General features: G+C 42.3%; 1 protein-coding gene across 1 annotated transcript in view; it reads left to right on the forward strand.

Moving 5' to 3' along the window:
- Positions 1-19,874, forward strand: part of Frmpd1 (FERM and PDZ domain containing 1) — a 123,657-nt gene that overhangs the window by 38,705 nt on the left and 65,078 nt on the right. The gene's annotated exons all lie outside the window — the stretch shown is intronic.

The raw sequence follows: 19,874 nt of genomic DNA on the forward strand, positions 1-19,874 counted from the left end.
TGTGACCACACCAGGATTTTTATGTAGGTTCTGTGGAATGGAACTCAGCAGCCTCTGGCCTGAGGGGCTCCCAAGCTTAAACAAACACTCTTGACCACGGAGCCATCTCTCCAGCCCCACTGGCAGTGTGGGTGGTGAATGTACATATGTGTACAGATGCAAGGCCTTGTGTATCTGAGTGTGGAAGCCAGAGGGGCATGCCATCTATTACTCTTTCCTCTTATTTCCCTAAAAAGGGGTCTCTCACCAAACCTGGAGTTTATACCAGTTTTTTTTTTAATTTATATATATATATATTTTAGTTATATAGTTATTTATTTATTAGAGACAGAAAGAATGGGTTTGTCAGGACCTCTAGCCACTGCAAATGAACTCCAGATACATGCACCACCCTGTGCATCTGAGTTATGAGGGGGCAGCCTGGGACTACAGAGTGACACTTCCTAAATCTTTTCTTCAGATGTAGATTTACTTACCGTTTCATTTCACGATTATCATCTTTTGTTCTTTGCTTTGGGGAACAAAGGCATTGAACTTCCTCAGTTTCAATTGATCAGGCTGAAGTTAAGCAGCCTTTGTGCATCTAAAGATTAAATAAACTTGTTGAAGCCACAAAAATAAGTGAGTCAACACACAGACTGCCTTGTCAGGCACCACTTGTTACTAAGCATTGTACAGCTGTCTTGACATATGAGCTGTACCCTTATTCTTTGCTTATTCTTGATGACCTGCATGGAGTATTTCTTGAGGTTATTAACAATTTTTTGTACATGAGTATAACATATACATATGTGTGTGTGTATAATATATCATAATTTGTTTTTTTAATTTTTTCTTTATTTATTGGAGAGAGAGAATGGGTGCACCGGGATCTCCAGCCACTGCAAACAAACTCCAGATGCATATACCACCTTGCGCATCTGGCTTTACATGGGTCCTGGGGAATTGAACCTGGGTCCTTTGGCTTTGCAGGCAAGTGCTTAACCACTAAACCATCCCTCTAGCTCTTTTTTCTTTTGTTTTGTTTTGAGTAGAGTTTCACTCTAGCCTAGACTGACCTGGAATTCACTATGTAATCTCAGGATGGCCTTAAACTCACAGCTGTCCTCCTACCTCTGCCTCCTGAGTGCTGGAATTAAAGGTATGTGCCACCATGCCTGTCTCATATTATATTTTGATCATAATCCCCCCCTAATCTCCCTCCCACCACTGAACCCCTTTTCATCCCAACTAGTCCCACTTCTACTTTGATTGCTTTTTTTTCCCTCTGTGTGTGTGTGTGTGTGTGTGTGACTGAGTGTAATTAGGGCTCCTTGCATGAGGATAGGTGAGGGTTTATTTGTCACAGCACATTCAGTTTACGAGTGGCTAGGCCACTAAAGAAAGTCTGCCCCTCCCCCAGCAGTCATTAACTTCTGCCAACTCCTCAGGAAGGGATGGGGCCTCATGCTGTCCCCCACCGTCCATGAGGGGATGTTCATGGGTCTAATACTATGCAGGTTTTGTGCAAATAACACTAGTCATGAAGTAATGAATGCAAACACTATGTCATTTCCAGAAGACAGCATTCTACAGCACTCCCCCACCCCACCCCATCCCCTGTCTCTGACATTCTTTCTGCCTCTTCTGCATTGTTCCCTGAGCTTGCAGGGGCGATATAAATGTTCCGTTTTGATATGAGCGCTTTTCAGTTACTTATTCTCGTCATTTTGACATGTTTGGATTTTCCCAGTAGTCACCACCAACTGGGAGAAAAAGCGTCTCTGACCCAAGGTGAAAGGAGCACTACTCCATGGGTATAAACATGTATATTTATGTTTCTTCAATGGACTTGTTCTTAGTGAATCAGATCTTTCATGTTACAAATGGTATGTGTTCAGCACATTCCAGGAAAGACCTGAACCAAGCTCGAGTGTCTCGTTATCTCCCTCTTTTTTTTTTTTTTTTTTTTTTGGTTTTTCGAGGTAGGGTCTCACCCTGGCTCAGGCTGACCTGGAATTCACTATGTAGTCTCAGGGTGGCCTCGAACTCACAGCAATCCTCCTACCTCTGCCTCCCGAATGCTGGGATTAAAGGCATGCGCCACCACGCCTGGCTTCGTTATCTCCCTCTTGAACTCTTCTTCAAGATGCCATGCTGCATGGAAAGTGTATCTTCCACTATGTGGAAGGAACTGTTTTAGGGAAATCCCTTACCAGAATTCCCTTACATAGGAAATCCTGGAAGATACCATTTCATGAAACTGACAGTTACCCAGGCATATGCTTCTCTGGAGATGAAGGATTTAATTAGGCAAAGCAGAAAGATGCATTGCTAACACAAAGTCTTATTAGTTTATTACTTATGTATAACTAGTATGTATAGTTATTATACATATGTATGTATAATATGTGTAATATAACACATATATGTGTGTAGTATGTATAGCAGTATGTGTATGTTAGTTATGTATAACTGTCTAGTATTTTTCACTTGTCTGTCTTTGCTTATTTCTCATTGTATCAAGGATTACTTATACTATTGGGTTATTGATTCTGTAAACCTCCTAAGAACACATATACATTAACATTGTCGCAAGTGAGATTGTGTTCTAATTTGCTTAAATTTTAATTTTGTTCTCTTCATGAATGATTAATTCATTCATTCAAAAAATATTTATTAAACCTTATTATATGACATATCCTGAGAGAAAATAAATAGGGATATCATGGGCCCTGTGTTCAGGACTCTAACAATTTAGTTACTGAAAAGAAAAATTAGGGAGAAAAAAGAAAGAGAAAGAAACACTAGGCTGATAAAAGAGCACAGGACATGCATGGTGGTGCAGGCCTTTAATCCCAGCACTTGGGAGGCAGAGGTTGGAGGATCACTGTGAGTTCAAGGGCACCCTAAGGCTACATAGTGGGTTCCAGGTCAGCCTGAGCTAGAATGAAACCCTATCTCAAAAATAAAATAAAATAAAATAAAATAAAAAAAGAATCACAGAATGACTCCTAGGGATGTGTTTAAACTCTGAAGTCCCAAAGTGTTGTTTGCAAAGCTTTTATATTTCTCAATGAGAAGAATAATGAATAATGAGGCATGGGATGTGGCTCAGTGGGTAGAGCACCTGTATAGCATGCACATTGCACTGAGTTCTATCCTCAGCACCACACAGCTGCCATGATGGCCTTTATGCCTATAATCCCAGCACTCAGGATATGGGGTTAGGGGATTCAGGAGTTCAAGATTAACCTTGGCTACATAGCAAATTCAAGGTCAGCCCTAGGCTACATGAGACTCTGTCTTTAAACATATGAGTTCAGAGGAAAAAAAGAAATAAAGAAAAAATATGAGTTCAGGGCTAGAGAGATGGCTTAGCCGTTAAGGCACTTGCCTGCAAAGCCTTAGGGCCCCGGCTTGATACCCCAATAACCGCATAAGCCAGATGCACAAGGTGTCACATCCATCTGGAGCTTGTTTGCAGTGGTTGGAGGCCCTGATGTGCTTATTCTCTCTCAAACAAATAAATAATAAACATAAGTTCATAACATTATAAAATATTGCAAAATATACAAGGCTAGTCTCTTTGTTTTCAAATGATCATTTTCTTTGCCTTTTAGAAAATGGAATTTAAGGGTGATTTCTCTCTTTTTTCTTTGAAATCTAAGAGCTTAAATTAGTGTCTAAGAAGCCTTTCTTGGAGCACATTCTGAGAATTGCTTTTGGTGTTTTTATATTTAAAACATACTTTTAAGCTCAAGAAATTTCACAATTTAATTATAATTTTTGCATTCCTTTTCCATTTTTTCTCTGCTAGTTCTATTATTTGCAAGTTGAGTATCTTCAGTGTGATTCTAGTCTGACAGTTCTACTTGAATTGCTATCCAGTTTTATTTTAAAATACCAACTTAGTGTAAGTGACTTTTGGCTCTCCACTTCCTCTTCTCTTTGTTTTTCCACTTTATAATAGCATGTACTAGTAACCTGAAGTCTTTTTTTGTTGTTGTTTTTGGTTTTTCAAGGTAGGTTCTCACTCTAGCCCAGGCTGACCTGGAACTCACTGCATAGTCTCAGGGTGGCCTTAAACTCACTACAATCCTCCTATCTCTGCCTCCCAAGTGCTGGGATTAAAGGTGTGCACCACCATGTCCAGCCTGAAGTCTTTTATTACCATATCTTGCATCTCTTTTCAAAGTTTAGATCACTTACTGTCTGCTTGCTCTTAAGATGTGCATCCTTCTGGCATATTTAGCTGACATATCCATATCCAAAATTTTGCAAAAGGGCTTGCCTCTTCATACTCACTTTGTACTATACTGCTATGAATGGGTTCAGTTTGGGAATCTGTGCATTTAAGGGCTGTTTGCAAAATTGGTGTGTACCCAGAGGAGGGTCATCTTAAGTACCCTGTACTGCAAAGGACTGTTAGGGACTAAGGATGCTTAGCCGGGAACAGAAGAGACCTAAAGACAGCAAGATTCCCACGTTTGAATCCAGAAAGTCTGAGGTATAGAAGGGAAGCTGACTGATTCTGGGAGTTGGGCTGGAAGGCTCAAAGGGCAACATGACTGCTAAGGTCAGAAGCTTCAGAGGTGGGTGAAGATGCCTTCTGACAAGAGACAGGCCAGATGATGCTTGGCAGTGGGATTGTAGCAAAGACTCAAATGTTTGTTCCATGAACCTGGCAACTCAGAGGCTCCTTAGACACTAATTTAAGCTCTTAGATTTCAAATATTAAAGCCATTAGTGGGTCATTCTTTTGACTTTACTCTTCTGCTCTAACCTTGCTGAGTCAGGGAGCACTTTTAATGGCTTCATTGGTGTGGCCATTTGTTTGGCCTTTGGAGATTCCTAGATGAAGGCCCGCGCTCACCCACAGTCCAGATATATACTGCCGATTAATTCTTTTAATTAGCATCATATATGTTCATAGATATCAGTTAGCTAAATTGTGTCTGGCAGCGGTTTCTTAACAATCCCCCATGAGTAGCCACTGCAGTTGGATGACCTGCTACAGGAAGGGCAAGTCTTGCTGCCCTCAGTCCCGTGGGTAGGTCTGAGATCCCCGCATACTCGGAATCCTAAGTCGTTGAGAGACTGAGCCATGTAGAGGTCAGAAATTCTGCATCTGCCGGGACTGTGGCTACCTCAGAACTTCCTAATACTCTGGGTGCTCTGGGAATTTGAAGTTCAAGTCAGAGAGCAACAGGTATCTTGCCTGGCTCCTGGGTCTACTGGAGACTTCAAGTTGAGTGGCTGGAAGGACCTGGCCATGCACTCCACGGAAAAGCCCCTGCATTCCACTGGAGTCTTCCTTCCACATCCATGTGGAATTAGCCGTTCAGCCTCTGCTGGGATACTTTCAGTGTCCATAGTCTTCATACTTCTGGAGAAAACTCGTTCCATCTTTGCATCGCTACAGAAGTCTTGATTGGGTCTGAGCGAAAGTCCTTCTCTGTGGCATTCCTCCATTAATCCTGGCCCCGCATCCCAGAATCATGTGGAATATGGCTTCCACACAGCGGCCTTTGGCTTGTCACGAGCGCGGACTTGGAACGGGAAAGCAGTCACCAGATGGAGTCAATGTGCTTTATCCAGTACACAAGTTATTGAGCACTTCACTCCTGACAACTATGCTAATGACATTTTAAGTTAGCAACTACGTGTGAAGCCCTCCCCTGTGGTTTCTGCCTTAGCCCAGCCTTGGCAGGGGCACTGCTCTCTCTACCTCTTCACTCAACTGGAGTGGTGACCAGGATAGAATCTGCTCAGGCCAGGAGTTTCAGAGTTGGATTAGGAGAGCTCCCAAGGTAGTCTCACCAATGTCCCAGAGTCCTGTTCCTGAACCACAAAGTCATGGTGATGAGCTGAGCCACCAGGGGATAGGCGATACCTCTTTTTTTTTTTTTTTTAATTATTTATTTATTTATTTGAGAGTGACAGACACAGAGAGAAAGACAGATAGAGGGAGAGAGAGAGAATGGGCGCGCCAGGGCTTCCAGCCTCAGCAAACGAACTCCAGACGCGTGCGCCCCCTTGTGCATCTGGCTAACGTGGGACCTGGGGAACCGAGCCTCGAACTGGGGTCCTTAGGCTTCACAGGCAAGCACTTAACCGCTAAGCCATCTCTCCAGCCCGGCGATACCTCTTTTGATGGTTGGTTGTGGAGGAACCAGCAAGATCCAAGTCTAAGATCCAAGTCCTGTGGAGTCAGACAGTGGGCATCACTGAGTTACTGGGTCCCCGATTCCAAGACTTCAAGGGGCTGTTTTTATCCTTAATTAAAAAAAAATATTTTATTTATTTATTCATTTCTGAGAGAGCGGGACAGAGAAAGAGAGAGAGAGCAAGAGAGGGAGAGCAATGAGCACACTAGAACCTCTAATCACTGCAAATGAGCTCCAGACACATGTGCCACCTTGTGCATCTGGTTCATGTGGGTGCTGGAGAATCGAACCCCAGTCCTTAGGCTTTGCAGGCAAGCTCCTTAGCCACTGAGCAATCTCTGCAGCCCCTTGTCCCCAGTTTTGATGGTTTGTTTGCCCATGACAAGGGACACCAATGGCAGTTATGGGCATGGGTGAGTGTTTGGTCTCCCCGCTGCCACCCCCTGCTGCTGGCACATTCTGATGTCATCACGTCTTGTCCATAGTGCAGCCATGTTTCTGTGTTTACATACTGAAGCATTACTAATTGTGCAGTATGGCTTTGTTTACATCTGCACACTGCAAGGGTCAGAGCCCTGGTTACTTTGTTGACATACATCTGACATTGTGCGGTGGTCCCGTCATGCTGTTTGTGAATCATGATCATATAGATAACCTCCAAGTTTCTGTCTAACAAGCATTCTCTTATTGCTAATCTCTCCTTCCCTCAGCAGTTAAAGGCACTTGCTTGCAAAGCTTGATGGCCAAGGGTTCAGGGTTCAATTCAGTACCTACATGAAGCCAGATGCGCAAAGCGGTGCATGCATCTGGAGCTTGTTTGCAGTGGCAAGAGGCCCTGGTGTGCCCATTCCCTTTCTCATTCTCTCTCTCTCTCTCTGCTTGCAAATAAATAAATTCAAATATTTAAAAAATAGAAGAGAGACTAGTTGGAAAGAAGAAGGAGTTCAGTGGAAGGGGAGGGGAACAACAGAAAGTAATGGGAAAGGATTACGTGGATGGGCCCAATATTGTGTGGGTGTGGTGCAGGTAACAATAGCCGCTGTGAGCTCATGAATGCAACGGCCACCTTGTGTCAGAAGACAGCATTTCAAAGCACCCCCTCCCCCCATCCACTGACTCTTACATTCTTTCCACCGTCTCTTTTCCCTGAGCTTTAGAGGATGGAATAGAGATGTCCCGTTTTGTGCTAAGCACTCACTTGTCACGGTTAGCACTTTGACTGCTTAAGTCTCCCCAGGAGTCACTGGGAAAAGAAGCTTCTCCTTTTGGGGATGACTTTCTGCCTCACTCAAGTTGAGCTGGGAAGCCGATTGCCTCTTTGGTACACAATGGGCTTGCTAGATGATGGGCTGTGGCTCAGCCAGTGTGGACGCTATGTGTGGCAATCTCTGGTGTTCCTGACTTGGTTTTAACTCTCTTTACCATTACCCTGAAAGTGTGATGCTCTAACAGAAGACAGAGGTCGTAGCTATTCTATAATTACCAGCTCACTTCATTTTAAAGAAGGCCTCACTGACTTTAGAAGACATGTATTCTGTACTCTGTGGTCATTTCTTTCTTTCTTTTTATATATTTTATTTATTTATTTATTTATTTGAGAAAGAGAGAGAGAGAAAATGGGTGCACCAGGGTCTCCAGCCACTCTGCAAATGAACTCCAGATGCATGTGCCTCCTTGTGTATCTGGCTTATGTGGGTCCTGGGGAATTGAACCTGGGTCCTTTGGCCTTGTAGGTGAATGCCTTAACTGCTAAGCCATCTTCTCCAGCCCTCTTTTAAAAAAAAAAAGAATTATTTATCTACTTATTTGCAAGCAGATAGAAGATTGAGAGACTAAGAGAATGGGCACGCCAGGGCCTCTAGCTGCCACAAACAAACTCTAGACACATGTGCCACTTTGTACACCTGGTTTTACATGGGTACTGGGGAATCAAATGCTGGTTGTCAAGCTTTGCAGGCAAACGTCGTAACTGCTGAGCCATCTCTCCAACCCCTCCGTGATCATTTCTATATTGTCAGCAAACTGGAACCTGCATTCTCCATCCTCTGTTGTAAGCGTCACAGAAACAAAATGCGATTTTGTGTGCTTAGTAAAGGAACAAGTCATCTTCATTATGACAACTTTTACAAATCAGTAGCAAGAAGGCAAACATTCCAGTAGAAAAACAAGAAAAAAACCAGAAACAGGAAAGCAAAAAAACATAAATATAAATAACCAGAGCATATAGAAATGATCAGATGAAGCCAGGTGTGGTGGCACATGCCTTTATTCCCAGCATTTGGGAAGCGGAGGTAAGAGGATCACTGGAAGTTCGAGGCCACCCTGAGAATACATAGTGAATTCCAGGTCAGCCTGGACTAGAGTGACACCCTATCTCAAAAAACAAGAAAGAAAAATAAAGAATGTTCAGATGAACTAGCAAGTTGAGTCTTCAAATCAGAACCATAATGAGCTCTGATCTGGAAAAATGCCTGTGATATAGTTACATGTTAAAAAATGTTAAATGTAGACCACTGAGAGTAACATGATTCTATTTTTGTGAGGAAGATATTTTAATATATGAAATATGGGTCTTGATAAATTTAGATCACAGTTAGTATAAATTCATGCCACATCGTTAACTCTGAGGTGATGAACTGGGTGCTTGGAGTAGGATGATCGCTTTGTGTAAATTTAAGGTGATGGAATTATGTGTGATACTTTTGTTTTATATATTTTTTTTCAAAGTGTATATTTAAACCAATAACTAAATATAGCTTTTTCCACTCCATTAGCAAATGATAATATCTAGTTTTCCACTGTGTTTTTCAAAACATAAGTATTCAAGGGCTGGGGAGATGGCTTAGCAGTTAAGGTGCTTGCCTGCAAAGCCAAAGGACCTAGGTTCAATTCCCCAGGACCCACGTAAGCCAGATGTACAAGGTGGCGCATGCATCTGGAGCTCGTTTGCAGTGGCTGGAGGCCCTGGCACACCCATTCTCTCTGTCTTTCTCTCTCAAATAAATAAATAAATAAATAAATAAAAATTACGCAAACCCGGAGTGGTGGTGCATACCTTTAATCCCAGCACTGGAGAGGCAGAGGTAGAAGGATCACTATGTGTTTGAGGCCATCCTTAGGAATTCCAGGTCAGCCTGGGCTACAGTGAGAACCTGCCTCAAAAAAAAAAAGTCTCTTCTGGTAGGAGTGTTGATTGATATTTTCTGGGAAGTAATTTAGCAATAGACATCCAAATTTTAAAAATGAACATATGCTTTAGATTTCAGAATTTCATCTCTAGGAATTAAAAAAAAAAATTTTAAGGTAGAGTCTCACTCTAGCCCAAGCTGACCAGGAATTCACTATGTAGTCTCAGGCTGGCTTCAAACTCACAACAATCCTCCTACCTCTACCTCCCAAATGCTGGTATTAAAGGTGTGCGCCACCACACTGGGCCTAGGAATTTTTATCTCAAGAAAATATCTGGTAAGTAGCCTTTTGCCATGTATAAGGATGTTTGTTATGAAATTTTTATAATAGTGAACATTAGAAATGCTATAAATGTCTGATAATAGATTTATTGATTAAGTTTGAATTAGAGAAACACTACTATAAAGTCTTTTTTTTTAAATTTTTTTTTAATTTATTTATTTGAGAGCGACAGACACAGAGAGAAAGACAGATAGAGGGAGAGAGAGAGAATGGGCGCGCCAGGGCTTCCAGCCTCTGCAAACGAACTCCAGACGCGTGCGCCCCCTTGTGCATCTGGCTAACGTGGGACCTGGGGAACCGAGCCTCGAACCGGGGTCCTTAGGCTTCACAGGCAAGCGCTTAACCGCTAAGCCATCTCTCCAGCCCCTATAAAGTCTTTTTAAATAATGGTATAAATACTATATGGTATAAATGCTTCAATATTAACATAGAATGCTGTTCATGAAATTGTAAGTGGGAAACCATAAATTCTCAATTTAAATATATATACATGTGTAAAATAGAAAAAGAGTGAGAGTAACAGTTGGTAACTTTAGGGAATAGGATTATAGAGAATTTTATTGTGTGTGTGTGTATGTGTGTGTGTGTATGTGTGTGTAGTTTTTTAAACATTTTTTTACTTGAGAGAGAGGGAGAAAAGAGGCAGATAGAGATATAGATGGGCACACTTGGGCCTCTGGTACTGCAAACAAATTCCAGATGCCTGTGCTACCTTTTGCATCTGGTATTACATGGGTACTGGGGAATCGAACCTGCCTTAATTGCTAAGCCATCTCTCCAGCCCCCTTGCTTTTTTGTTTTCTGAGATAGGATCTTACTGGCTGTGATGGCACATGCCTTTAATTCCAGTCCTCGGGAGGTAGAGTTAGGAGGTTCACTGTGAGTCTGAGGCCAGCCTGGAACTGCAGAGTGACTTCCAGGTCAGCCTGGGCTAGAGTAAGACCCTACCTCAAAAATTAAAAAATAAAAATTAGGTGAAATTAAAAAAAGAGATGTGTTTGAAAACATGACTCTGATTTCTTCTAGCTTCCATCGCTGTCACTAACACCATTTTTGTCCTTCATTGTTTATATTTGATCTATTTTTTTCCTCTCTGAATGTTTTGAAGAGTTTTTTGTTCTAGTTTTTTAAATTATATAGTGTTTTTCTATGCTATGGTGTTTTTTCCCCTTCATTATTCAAGACAATTACAGATTTGGAGGGGAGCAGGAATAAGATTCCATGAGGGGAGGGAATTACCATGGGATATATTTTATAATCATGGAAACTGTTAATAAAAATTAAAAAAAAAAAAGATTCCATGAGGTAGATGATGCTGCCTCAAACTCCTGGACCTCTTTCTTCAGTCTCTTGCATAGATGCCGTTACAGTCATGAACCACTGTACTTGCTTTAGTAGAGTTGTTTTTTTTTTTTTTGGCGGGGGGGGGGGGATTGGTTTTTCTAGGTAAGGTCTCACTCTAGCCCAGGCTAACCTGGATGTCACTCTGTATTCCCAGGCTGGCCTTGAACTCACAGCGATCTTCCTACCTCTGTCTCCTGAGTGCTAGGATTAAAGGCATGCACCATCACACCCAACTGTCATTCTTTTCTTAAAAAAAAGTGGTGTTTTATTTATTTATTTATTTATTTATTTATTTATTTTATTTTATTTTATTTTTGAGGTAGGGTGTTGCTGTATCCTAGGCTGACCTGGAATTCACTATGTAGTCTCAGGGTGGCCTTGAACTCACAGTGGTCCACCTACCTCTGCCTCCCAAGTGCTGGGATTAAAGGTGTGTGCCACCATGCCCAGCTAAAAAAGTTTTTATTTATTTATCTATTTGAGAGAGAAAGTATGGTCATGCCAGAGTTTCCTTCTTTCTTTTTTTTTTTTTTTTTTTTTGGTTTTCCAAGGTAGGGTCTCACTGTAGTCCAGGCTGACCTGGAATTCACTATGTAGACTCAAGGCGGCCTCAAACTCACAGCAATCCTCCTACCTCTACCTCCCAAGTGCTAGGATTAAAGACGTGCACTACCATGCCTGGTTTTTATGCCAGAGTTTCTTGCAACTACAAGTAAACTCCAGACACATGTGCCACTTTCTGCACTGTGGAATTGCCCCTGGGCCACCAGGCTTTGCAAACAAGTGCCTTTAGCAACCAAGCCATCTCCCCACCTCAAATATTTATTTACTTATTTGCTAGGAAGGAGAAAGAGAAAACGGGCCTGCCAGGGCCTCTTACTGATGCAAATAAACTCTAGATGCATGGGCCATTTTTGTCCACTCAGCTTCATGTGGGTGCTGGTAAACTGAACCCAAGCTGGCAGGCCTTTAGAAGTAAGGCTTTTACCTGCTGAGCCATCTTCCCAGCACTCAAGTAAGTGTTGTTATTGTTATTATTTTTTTAATTTTTATTTATTTATTTGAGAGCAACAGACAGAGGGAGAAAAAGGGAGAGAGAGAATGGGCGCGCCAGGGCTTCCAGCCTCTGCAAACGAACTCCAGACGCGTGTGCCCCCTTGTGCATCTGGCTAACGTGGGTCCTGGGGAGTCGAGCCTTGAACCGGTGTCCTTAGGCTTCACAGGCAAGCGCTTAACCACTAAGCCATCTCTCCAGCCCAATTGTTGTTGTTATTATGATTAGTACTAGTAATATTTTTGTTTTTCAAGATAGGGTCTCACTCCAGCCCAGGCTGACCTGGAACTCACTATGCAGTCTCAGGGTGGCCTTGATCTCACAGTGATCCTCCTGCCTCTACCTCCTGAATACTGGGATTAAAGGCATGCACCACCATGCCCAAGCCTGAGTAGACATTCTTAATCTGGAAATTTAGATTCCTTAGAAGAAACTTTATTGAATTCTTAGACAGTTTTCTTACCTCTGTGTGTGTGTGTGTGTGTGTGTGTGTGTGTGTGTGTGTGTGTGTGTGTGTTCTATGCACGTGTCCTCACCTGCTGCAGGATGTACTTGCCTTTGGTGGCTGGAGCGGAATGTCAGGTGTAGCTTCATCACTCTTCTGCTTATCCAACAGGTCTTGTTTTGAGCCAGGGCCGCTTACTGATTCCGGAGTTTGTAGGCTGGGGTCACAGGCACGTGGCTCATACCCAGCCATTTCCATGGGACCTGCAGTTTCAGACTCTGGCAGTCTGAGGCCCTAGTACTTGCACAGGAAGCACACTTAACCACTGAGCCATCTCTCCAGTCCCATTACCTCTTCTTTTCTTCTGTATTTCTAGAACTTCTGTAACATGAATATTGGGCCTCCTGAACTGACACTATATATTCATTTTAGGTTTTCTCTGGGTCATAGATTGACTTTTTCAAATTTTATTTTTTTGGGGGGTGGGTGGTTTCTTTTTTTGTTTTTTTGAGGTAGCTCTGGCTGACCTGGAATTTACTATGTAGTCTCAGGGTGGCCTCGAACTCACGGCAATCCTCCTACCTCTGCCTCCCAAATGCTGGGATTAAAGGCGTGCGCCACCACACCCGGCTTTCAAATTTTTAGATGTTATTCCTTCTATCTTATTTAATTTTAAAAAATATTTTATTTTTATTTATTTGAGAGAGAGAATGGGTGCAACAGGGCCTCCAGCCACTGTAAACGAACTCCAGATGCATATATGGTCCTGGGGAATGGAACCATGATCCTGTGGCTTCGCAGGGAAGTGCCTTAACCACTAAGCTATCTCTCCAGCCCTATTACTTAATTTTTAAGTGTGATCATTCTTGTTCTCTCATAGTTTACTGTTTTAAAAACTACATATAATTTTAAGTATATTTTGTGGACATAATACCATTTAGTTCTTTTGAGACAGGGTCTCATGGCCAAGGCTGGTCTTGAACTTTCTGTGTAAATGAGTATGACCTTGAACTCTTTTTCTTTCTTTCTTTTTATTTATTTATTTATTTATTTGAGTGGGGAGGAGAGAGAGAAGGAGGGGGAGAGAGAGAGAGCCTCTAGCCATTACACGTGCACCACCTTGTTGCATCTGGCTTACATGGGTACAGGGGAATTGAGCCTGGGTCCTTAGGCTTCGCAGGGAAGTGCCTTAACCACTAAACCATCTCTTCAGCCCCGACCTTGAACTCTTGATCCTCTCTTGTCTCTACTTCCCAAATACTGGGAAGACTTAACTAAAATATCTTTTAAATGCTTTAAATTAGGCTGGATAGATGGCTTAGCAGTTAAGGAGCTTGTCTGTGAAGCCTAAGGACCCAGGTTCAATTCTCCAGTACTCACGTAAACCAGATGCACAAAGTGGCACATGCTTCTAGAGTTCGTTTGCAGTGGCTAGAGACCCTGGCGCACCCATTCTCTCCCTCCTTTCTCTCTCCCTCCTTCATTCTCTCTATCTCAAATAAATAAATAAAATATTTTTAAAATGATTTAAAGATTAATATTTTTCTTTTGTTAGGTACACTTTCTGTCATTCCTGAATTCCATTTGTTACATGTTAATTAATTTATTTATTTGCAAGCAGAGAGAGAAGAGAGACAGACAGTTGAGAGATGGCCATTCCAGGGTCTCCAGCCACTGGAAACAAACTCCAGAGGCATGCACCACTTTGTGTATCTGTCTTTATGTAGGTACTGAGGAATTGAACCCGATCATTAGGTATTGTAGGCAAGCACCTTAAATGCTAAGCCATCTCTCAGTCTCACATCTGTTTTTCATAATGCAGGCTTTCCTTAAATATTTAATCATAGGTCAGAGAAAAACAGTAAAAGCAAGTGATTGGAAGTTTTGTAAGATGAAGTTGGCTCATTGATGAATAGGTTTCATGCAGGGTGATCTGGGGGAGTTTTGAAAGTATCAGTAACTGAAGGTCTTTTCTCTGGTTCAGAAAATTCTTTTTTATTGTTGTTTTGTTTTTCTGGCAGGGTGTCACTCTAACCCAGTCTAACCTAGGCCACCAAACTCAACTCACAGCAATCTTTCTATATCAGCCTTCTGAGTACTGGAATTATATAGGTGTGTGTCACCTCACCTGACTTATCCAGAAGGTTCTTTTTGTTTGTTTGTTTTTGGTTTTAGAGGTATGGTTTCACTCTAGCCCAGGCTGACCTGGAATTCACTATGGAGTCTCAGGGTGGCCTCAAACTCATGCGATCCTCCTACCTCTGCCTCCCGAGTGCTGGGATTAAAGGTGTGCATCACCATGCCTGGCTCTTTTTTTTAAAAATAGATATTTTTTAATTTTTTTTATTTACTTATCTGCAAGCAGAGAGAAAGAGAGATAGAAGAAAAACAGAGAGAGACAGAGGGAGAATGGGCACACCAGGGCCTCTAGCCACTGCAAATGAACCCCAGATGCCCCTTGTGCATCTGGCTTATGTGAGTCCTGGGGAATTGAACCTGGGTCCTTTGGCTTTGCAGGCAAACGCCTTAACCACTAAGCATTTCTCTAGCCCAGAAGGCTCTTTAATCTCTTGCCCACCATGTACATTTGGGGAGCTGTGTAAAAGAAGAGCTGGAGGCCTTGTCATCAGTGAGAAGAAATTTACCCTCTACATTCATTCTTGTACCCACGATTGTGCCTGTTCCCCTAAGTTGTATTTTCCCAGGGAATCAAGTCTCTTGTCTCAACAGGGTGGGCATGGATAGTTGTCTAGGTGGGAAGGGGTATGCAGGGGCACTGTGAATGCAGTGGCTGCTCGTAGAAGCTCATGGAAGCCCTGTGCCACATCTCCGCTCTCTCTCCTGCCTGTGGCCCCTCACTCTGAGTCACCACGGGGTCCCTCATGACAGTGCCCCTCTGAACACACAGGCTTCTGCTTCCTTTGTTCTGCAGCCTCAGCTACTTTTCTTCCAGACACTTTCTGTCTCTGAAACATTGTTGGTTCCTCTAGTCCGTGCTCTTCTCTCCGGTATTCATTATCTTATGGGTTTGCAACTTTTACTGTGACTTACAAGGTTTAGGAAGTATAAATTAAAACACTCTTTCAACTTCCCATGTTGAACCAGAAATCAATCAGTACAGTCATCCTTGAGTGCTGACAACGTCCGTAATGTAGAATAAAGCTGGATCGCCACATCCTTTGACATAAAGGGGATTTCGCTGCTGTTGTTGTGTCCCATGTCCATGGTAGCCTTTCGATCATGAATTTGTGTTTGGCTGCCATCTGTTGACAACTGTAAGTCTCCGGGTTTTCTTGTTTGGTTTGAGTGTCCTGTGCTCATTTGGACATGTCTTGGCCAGCCTTCTTTCTTTGTCCCCTTGGGATGTGCCCCATAGTTGTTCCGTTGATTGCCTTTGGGTTCTGCTTGCCAATGTTTTTTGTTGTTGTTGCTGTTTGCGAGGTAGGTCTCACTCTAGCCTTCACTATGGAGTCTCAGGGTGGCCTTAAACTCACAGCAATCCTCCTACCTCTGCCTCTAGAGTGCTGGGATTAAAGGCGTGCGCCACCATGTCAGGCACCAATGTTTTTAGTATACTCACATTCATAAGAGAGGTTGAATTTAGGGGGAGGGTTTGGGGGGGAGTAGGGTTTCCTTCTAGCCCAGACTGACTTGGAACTCACTCCGTGCCCCAGGCTGGCTCCAAACTCATGGCAGTCCTCCTCCTTCAGCCTCCAGAGAGCTGAGATTGAAAACATGTGCCACCATACCTGGCAGGAGTGCATTTTTATCTCATTGGACCATTTTTGTCAGAATGGCTGTCAGTGTTATTATAATGGCTTCTTACAAAGAATTTTCAGGGCTGGAGGCATAGCTTAGCGGTTAAGGCATCTGCCTGCAAAGCCAAAGAACCCAGGTTTGATTCCCCAGGACCCATGTTAGCCAGATGCACAAGGGGGCACATGCATCTGGAGTTCGTCTGCAGCGGCTGGAGGCCCTAGCGTGCCTATTCTCTCTCTCCCTCTTTCTCTGTCAAATAAATAAATAAATAAAATACTTTTAAAATTTTGTATACGTTCTCCCTCTCTGCCTAGGACACCTGCAATAGCAGCAGGTTCAGGGCAGGATAGTATCCTGCATTGGATCCTGAAGCAGAAAAAGAACATTAGTGAAATTTGAATATAATTTGGTTAATAGTAGTGATTGTGACAATGCTGATTTTGTTTAACTTTTAAAAACATACAAAGAGGGCTGGAGAGATGGCTTAGCAGTTAAGGTGCTTGCCTGCAAAGCCAAAGGATCCCAGTTCACTTCTCCACAACCCACGTAAGCCAGACGCACAAGGGGGCACATGTGTCTGGAGTTTATTTGCAGTGGCTAGAGGCCCTGGCAGGACCATTCTCTCTCTCTCTCTCTCTCTCTCTCTGCCTCTTTCTCTCTCAAATAAATAAAATATATTTTTTTAAAAAACATACAAAGAGGGCTGGAGAGATGGCTTAGTGGTTATGGCACTTGCGAAGCCTAAGGACCCAGAATCAATTCTGCAGGTCACACGTAAGCCAGATGCACAAGGTGATACATGCATCTGGAGTTCATGTACAGTGGCTGGAGGCTTTGGTATGTCCATTCTCTTTCTCCTTCTCTCTGTGTCTAATAAACAAACAAAAATTCTTTAAACAAAAATACAAAGATTGTATAAGATGTATCAGAGAGGACTGAAGAGGAGGTTTAGCAGTTAAGGCACTTGCCTGCGAAGCCTAAGGACCTAAGTTTGATTCCCCAGTGTCCACATGAACCAGATGCACAAAGTGGCCCATGCATCTGGAGTTTGTTTGCATGGCTAGAGGCCCTGGTGCACCCATTCTCTCTCTCTCTCAAATAAATAAATAAAATATTTAAAAAGATGTATCAAAGAAATATAAAGGGCAGATGAGAACTCTGGATTATCTTTGCAATGCTTTGTTTTGAGGAAGGGTCCCACTGTAGTCTGGGCTAAACTGGCATTCCCTCTAAAGTCCAGGCTGGCCTTGAACTCACTGTGATCCACCTACCTCAGCCTCCCGAGTGCTAGGATTAAAGGCATGAGCTACCACCCAGCTATCTTTATAGCCCTTTTGTATATCTAAAATTGTTCATAAATAAAAAGTTTATTTTAAACAAGACAAAAATAAGTCAGTAGGGTGAGCCTCATTCTCAAACCTGTTCGTGCCTGGCTTTGGTGTAGGGGAGAAAGAAACCCTTCCACAAATTCCTGTGGTAATTGTCTTTTTAGATCTTCTGTCTCTTCTAGAGTCACCTGAATGGTTCGTGTGTGTGCATGCGCACGTGGTACGTGTCTTTGTGGAGATCATATGACAAACTCAAAGTGTTACCTTCTACCTGCTAGAAGAAACAGGGTTTTTCTTCGTCTTTTGCTGCTGCATAAATCAGACCAGCTGGCTGGTGGGCTTCCAGATTCTTCTGGCTCCACCTCCAATTTGCCGTAGGCATGGTGAGATCACAGAAGTGCGTGCCATTTTGCATCTGACTTTACGTGGGTACTAGGGAGGATCTAACGTGAGTCGGCAGGCTTACAAGTAAGTTCCTTCAACAGCTGAGCCATCTCCCCGGCTTCTGTATTTTTCTTAATAATTTTGTTACCAAGGTTTTCAAGTGTATTCGTGTAGCATAAAACAACATATTCTTTTAAAAAAATTGCTTACTTATTTGCAAGCAGTGAGAAGAGAGAGAGAGAATGGGCACACCAGGGCCTCTTGGCATTGCAAACAAACTCCAGATGCATGTAACTTTACATGGGGAATTGAACCTGTGTCTTCAGGCTTTGTGAGCAAGTGCTTTGAACCACTGAGCTATCTCTCCAGCCCAACATAATCTCTTATAATTCTTTTTTATTTTCTCTGTATCTGTTTTTTATTTCCCAATTTTGTATCTTATTTTATGTGGTCTTTGCTGAGTTATGGAATTAATTTACTGACTCAAGACCAGTATTTAAAAGGTAAAATAGATTGGAGAATAAAATATCAATATATATTGATTTATGAAACATTAGTCTCAAGCATATTTTTTTCTTGGTAAAATGACAATATCTATCAAAGCACAAATGCATGCAACTTCTGACCTAGTGATAAAGAACCTATCCAGATCATAATCACACACATTCAGCAATGATATATGTATGACCTAACTTATGTGGTATTATTTATAATAGCATAAGGCTGGCAATAACCCAAATGTCTATCAGTGGAGGACTGCCTTTTAAATTACAGTACACTCATACAATGGCATGCTTAGTAGTTGTCAAAAAGGATAAAGAATTAGTCTATATACTGATATGGAAAGATATAAAGGATTTATACTCTAAAGAAAAAAAATGTATGGTACAGAACAGTGTATATGGTGTTGTACCCTTTGTGTTAAGAAGAAGAAATATAGTCTGTATTTGCATTTACCTGGTTAGGCATAAAGAAACTTAGGAAGGACAAATAGAACCAGAGAACAGTATGGGCACAGGGTCTGGGTAGATGGGGCCAGTGAAAATAAAAGGCAGACCTTCAACTATGTATGTTTTTGTGTTTTTTTCCTTTACCATGATAGGAACACTTAAGGAACCTACCCTCTTCACAAAATTTTTTTTTACATTTTTCTTTTTAAGTTTTACCAGGTAGAGTCTCACTCTAGCCCAGGATGACCTGGAATTCACTATGTAGTCTCAGGGTGGCCTTGAACTCATAGCGATCCCCGATCCTTGTACCTGTGCCTCCCGAGTGCTGGGATTAAAGGCATGCGCTACCACGCCCAGCTCTTTACAAATTTTTAAGTTCATAGCACAATGTCTTTTTTATGGTATTCAGTTACATAGGTGAATTACCTATTCGAAAATGAAATATAGGGGCTAGGCAGTTGCTTAGCAGTTACAGGCACTTGCTTGCCAAGCTTACCAGTCCAGGTTCAATTCCCAAACCACCCACATAAACCAGATGACGCACAGATAGGTAAATTAAAATAATAATATTTTTAATTAAAAATGAAATATAAAACACTGAGCAAAAGAAATGGTACTCCGAAGAATATGGCCAGTCATGTAACTAAGAATACTACCATACTGGATGTGGTGGCACACTCCAGTAATCTGGAGGCTAAGGCAGAAGGATCATGGGTTTGATACCAGCCTGGGTGTCCAACATAACAAGACCTTGTCTCAAAAAAGAAACAAGGGCCAGGTGTGGTGGCTCACGCCTTTAATCCCAGCACTCAGGAGGCAGAGGTAGGAGGATTGCCGTGAGTTCAAGGCCACCCTGAGACTACCGAGTTAATTACAGGTCAGCCTGGACCAGAGTGAGACCCTACCTCAAAAAAAAAAAAAAAAAGAAAGAAAGAAACAAACAAACAAACAAGGGCTGGGAGATGGTTTAATGGTTAAGGTGCTTGCCTG

This window comes from Jaculus jaculus, chromosome 1 (genome assembly GCF_020740685.1).
Source record: "Jaculus jaculus isolate mJacJac1 chromosome 1, mJacJac1.mat.Y.cur, whole genome shotgun sequence".
Classification (NCBI taxonomy): Eukaryota; Metazoa; Chordata; class Mammalia; order Rodentia; family Dipodidae; genus Jaculus; species Jaculus jaculus.